The sequence below is a fragment of the Primulina eburnea genome, chromosome 1 (assembly GCF_022965805.1).
Source record: "Primulina eburnea isolate SZY01 chromosome 1, ASM2296580v1, whole genome shotgun sequence".
NCBI lineage: Eukaryota > Viridiplantae > Streptophyta > Magnoliopsida > Lamiales > Gesneriaceae > Primulina > Primulina eburnea.
In genome coordinates, this window is record NC_133101.1 from 37,169,453 (window position 1) to 37,175,524 (window position 6,072).

A 6,072-nucleotide genomic window follows, 5' to 3' on the forward strand; every position below is an offset into this window, starting at 1 on the left:
ATATCTCTGACCACTCTAGTAGCTAACAACTCTTCCCCTGATGGGACTGTCACTGAATAATTCACGTTGAGGCCGATGGTCTTGATATTCAAGTGACTAGCGAACGTCTCTGAGATGAATGAATGGGTGGCTCCTGAGTCTATCAAGGCCTGAGTAGCTATTCTCTTAATGAAAATACTTCCGGTCAGTAAGGTAGTGTTTGGATTCGCCTCCTGTGCATGCATGGCGAACACTCTGCCCTGAGTTGGCTGTTTCCACTACGGGCACTCTTTCAGCATGTGGTCACTGGCTCCACACTTAATGCATTTGCCTGATCCATACAAACATGGCCCTGGATGCTGGCGGTTGCACTTAGGACACACTGGGAAAATAACGGGCTTCTGAGTTGCCCCTTGCTGTTGAACTGGACCTTTGCCCATCGGCGGTCCCTGATACGGCTTCTTCCCCGGCGGCCCTTGGTAAGGCCACTTAAGCTGAGGTCGCTGATGCTGCTGCTGCTGGTGTTGCGGTGGTGCCTGATAGGGCCTCTTTCCCTGCCTGTCCGCCTCGATATCCCTCAGATCTTGTTCTGCCGCCAAAGCTCTAGAAACGGCAACTGCATATGTAGTAGGGCTAGCTACCCTCACATCACGGCGCAAGATAGGCCGCAAACCATCCATAAAATGTCTCAGCTTTGCCTGGATATCATTAGAAATTAGGGGTACAAAGTAACACCCCCTCTCAAACTTCCTGACGAAATCTGCCACGCTGCTGTCTCCTTGACGCAACGTCATAAATTCTCTGGTCAATCGGGATCTTACCTCTTCAGTGAAGTACTTGGCGAAGAACAATTCCTTGAATCCCGTCCAAGTCAAAGTATGCAAATTCACTGCCACTGATGCGCTCTACCACCATAGCCTAGCGTCCCCTGACAGAAGGAACGTGGCACACCTGATCCTATCAGCATCAGTCAGCTCCATAAAATCGAAGATTACCTCGATGAACTTCATCCATCCTTCGGCCATCATCGGGTCAGTGGTACCCGAGAACTCCTTTGGACTCATCCTCCTGAACCTTTCATACACTGCTTCTGTCCTGGGTCTCTCCTCTGCACCCATTGCTGCAGCGTGGTTCCCCGCAAACTGTGCGAAGAATTGGTCATGCCTGGAAGCATCTGTGCCTGCATATCTGGTGGTGGAGGAGGAGGGGCCCTCTCTCCATCATAAGTCTCACTGTCCTCATCCCTTGCTCCACGGGCAATCAAACGTCTAGGAGGCATACTGTTCTAAATTTACCCAACATGCATGAACATAATATAAATTACATAAGATGCACATAACTTAAATTTTAAATATGCCCATGCTAGAATCATGACTAAATACTTACTACATAACATAATTTCAAAACTTTAAAACTTACAGACTGGAGATGGGACTTCGTGAGCTTCTTGTGACTGGCAGTAGGCATTACCCTTTTCAAGAACACGGCTCTGATACCAACTGTAACGTACCGTACTTTTCAAGCTCAAAATTTGCGGAAAAATTTTGAATTTTCTTGAATGTAAAAATACTTTCAATGTCTGCCATAAAATATCTCAACCAAGTCCCCCATAAGACATGGTTGTTCAAAATAACTACAATAAAAATTTGCTCACAAAAGATTTGCTCAAAGTATCCCATCAAAATATGGAATCAGGAGTAATTTAATTTTTTCATAAAACTTAAACATGGCGGTCCTCGGGTTTAGCCTCCCGCTCAGTCCAAGCCTGCCCCTTGGTCACCATCTCCTGTCTCCTCATCAACATACTCACCTGCATCGATCATGTCTAGTGAGTCTAAAGACTCAACACGTATAAACTGGTAGTAACGAGTAGAACATATTAAAATCACATGCAACTTTAAAATAGGACAAACATACTTAAAACTTAAACTTGCATAACGAAACTTGAACATACGTACATACATACTTAGACGTGCCATCAACATAAACTTTCTTAAACGTGCTTGCATACATGAACATACTTGAACATACATAACTTCATCATTTTGCGTAGAGGATGTTTCAAAGCAAGTATCCCATAACATAATAAATGCCTGATCAGACAAACCACAGTACTGGACCGACAGGGACGAATCCACTGCCACATACATGAGATCCCCGTTCGTAATTTAACGGGCTGGTTGGTCCCCGTTCATAATTTAACGCTTTCCAACCTCGATCTAACCCGTTCATAATTTAACGGGCGGATTGGTCCCCGTTCATAATTTAACGCTTTCCAATCCTAAACATACTTTGGTCACAAGACATTTAGCATACCTCCAAAACTTAAAATATTTTCTTTGCACGTCATCATACTTACTTACTTGGCGTTGAGGGATTCGTTGGACTTCGACTGGGGCCGTTGCTGAACATACTAACATGAATTTTTAAATACTTAACTTTCATGTCTTAGACGTAGGTACTCGAGCTCACCACTAAAGTGAATAAGTAGCTTATGACATTCTAGTTCGCTCAGGACTTGACCTCGCATAATCATCGTACTAAACCATGGCATAAAACCACAAAACAAATCCTATATTTACATAAATAAATTTTAACCAAGGTGTTAAACCATGATATAAAACCCCAAAGCAAATCCTAAAAAAAAAAATTTTTTTTTTTTTAAAAGGATGTACACGGACCACGTGTACGGGTCCGGGTAGGCTCTGGAAATTCGTATTTTTGAAGGAAAAAGGACACGGACTCCGTGCCGGGGTCCGGGTACCCTCTGGACTTGCAAACTCACGAAAATTCACTAACTTATTCATTCACCTTTTACTCCAAGCCTAAGGAACATGAACCAACACCTCATGTGAAACCCTAAAAACAAAGGTGCATATATGCATTTTTATTAGTATAAATTTTATTATTTTCATTTTTAAATTTTATCACATTATTTTTTTCGTTACAAATTTTATTTGTCCAAAGTATCTAGAAATACATTAAAATACATTACAATACACTTAAAAATTCATCAAGCACTATGAGGTGCTTATTCCAAAATCAAATACCCAAAATATAATAAAATATAATAAAATATTATAATTAAACTCAAGATATATACTAAGAAATTAATTACAATAATTATTAAGTTCAATATAAGATAATTATGTTCAACAATTAGATACACGAATATAATAATATTAAGTTTGGATAAACATGAGATTTTTTCTATTTAATAAATAAATAAAAAATAAAATAATAAAAAAAAAATTAATAAGATATGTATGAATTTTCAGCTATAAATATAGCTAAACCCTTTCAAAATGGACGACACAGCCGAGAAGGGAAGGAAGAAAGAGAGAGAAGAGGAAAGAAAAGGGGGAAAAAGGAAGAAAAAATAGAAGGAAAAGCTATACCTCTTCCGAAAAATCCCAATAAATCACCAACTATTCACCTCATATCAGAAAACAATATAGCGCTGGAAGTGAGGCAAGAGGATCGACCAAAGACAAGAAAATCAAATAAAGATATTCCGTGAAACGACGTCGGTATACCGTATTCAAGCTAGGTACTTTTCGCTTATTTTTCTTATAGCTACACACCAAGCTAGAGGTCAACTTTAATAACAAAGTTGTACCTCTTATTGCATAGATGAAGTACATATCATCCGTCATCCCAAAATATTGCTGGAACTGAGAATTCCGGAATGCCGGAGTACCTCAGTTAGCCCTACGACGATATTTAATTCTGGTATTGATCGGCTAGGAATTTGACAAAACTTTCAACGGAAGAATTAAAGATCGTAAAAAGTTATACATGTTGGAAAAAAACGGGCCGCGCGTGGCCGCCGGACGGCCAGCCACGCGCCGGAACCATCGGCGCGTGTACCCCACGCGCCGCCAGAACGGCGGTTTTCCGACGACCGATCATTGCTGATGATATTTCCGACTTTTTGGCCAACTTTCGTAATATTTGGATATACCTTCTAATTAATATGAATTTTTGAAACTTAATTAAAATCCACCGGATTAAATTTTGAACAAAAATTAATCTGGAAATGATCAGATAGTTACTTAAAAACTCTAACATATAAATATCTTTCATAATATATTTTTAGGCCTTGCTCCAGGAACTCGGAGTATTAATCAAGCCTAAATTGTATGTTATCAGGTGAGGAAATTACTATTCATTCTTCTATTAAAGCCCTTGGCATTTGGCCTGGAAATTGCAATAGCCTTTATTTAATATTCAAATATCATCCACAGTTCATTTCAATTACTGATATATTTTCTTGTATATTTATGAATGGATTGATATATCATGAATGAATGAATGGAGTCATGGACAACGGATTTCGGTCCGGAAATTGAGTCCACCGGACAACGTGGCTTCGGCCCGGAAAATGAGTCCAATGAACAACGGGTCAAAAGTCCCGGGTATATGGTTCATCTGAACAACGCGCACCGAATATTTTGGTCCAGAGAATGGTTCACCCGGCTCGTAAAAAGTGCTCAATTAGAGCCACCAATGTTAATTTATGGAATTTTCATTTATCTATTATTTCATTGCATATCATTCATAATATCTAAATTTTTATTCCTATTATTTCATGTATAATTATGATGAAGTGTTATTTAAAAGCCATATATTTATTTAAACTAACTAAGTCCTCAAAGACTTAACCATCTGTTTCTCTTCGTCTATTGTAATTTCCAGACACAAGAACCCCCGAATTGGAACAAGAGGAAATAACTGAAGCTGAAATAAGAGTATTGGAAAGTTGAGATGATCTGTTTATAAATGAATGTTAAACTTCCGCTGTAACATAATTGTACATATGAATGTTAGACTTCCGCTGTAAAATAATTGTACATATTTGAAATAAGAATGTAAATATTTGTAGATAATCCTTAAATAATTGTAGAAAATATTCAAAATTTTATCTACAATATCTTTCTAATAATAATAATGGTAAAAATAAAAAATAGAAGTTCAATATAGAAATATTGAAGGTAAATGTGGCACCTAGTAAGTGAATAATTATGAATTCCTAAACCGGGCGCCACAGAGGTGGTATCAGAGCCTAGGTTTCTGAGAGCCAAGAGTCTAGAGACAGGAGCCTAAGGTTTATTATAATGTCATACATTAATTTTCCTAATAATTGAAATATCTCCTTTCAGGATGACTCAGTTTGCTTGTTATTGTAAATATTTGAAACATGTCTTGTTTATAAATAAAACCGACTGTTTATCCTCTGACATAACTATGTACATTCATTACAAGATATGTTCATATTTTATATTTATGTGTTTAGAATGGCGTTTTCACAAAATAGTACTCAAGCCAGAATCGGACAAGACATCCCCCCTCAAGATGACTACAACTCGGCAACTGGTGGAAATTCCAGAAACGCTCAACACGAGCCCCCCCAAGACCAAAACATACAAAATATGTTTGAAATAATGCATCAATTTGTGCAGTTTTGTCAGCAAAATCAACAACGACCTCATGATCAAGCTCAAGAACATCACCTTGAGGCGAATGATAGAGCTCTTGAGAGATTTTTGAGATTCAAACCGCCAAAGTTTGAAGGAAAACCAGATGCTTGTCATGCAGAATCTTGGCTAAGCAAAATCAACAAAATATTCTCTTTTCTCAAATATCCTGAAGAACAAAAGGTGAATTTTTCCACTTACTTATTTGAAGAAGCAGCTCATAACTGGTGGCGTACAGTGGAACATAGGTGGACAAAGAATCACACCCCAAAAACGTGGGAAAATTTTCTGCAAGAGTTCGAAGGTTAATATATAACTCAAGTTATATTAAATACCCGAGAACAGGAATTTATGGATTTAGTCCAAGGTGACATGACCGTAGCTCAATATGAGGCAGAATTCCACCGTCTTATACATTATGCACCACATTACATGGAAGATGAGATAAGAAAAAGAAAAAAATTTGTTCAAGGATTAAAGCTCGATATTCGTTGGGCAACACTGTCCACGGAAGTTACCAGTTATGTTTCTGCTGTTAATCAAGCCCTACGAGTGGAAGAAGACATCAGGACACTTCTTAAAAAAAAGGAAGAAAAAGAAGAAGGAAAGGAAGAAA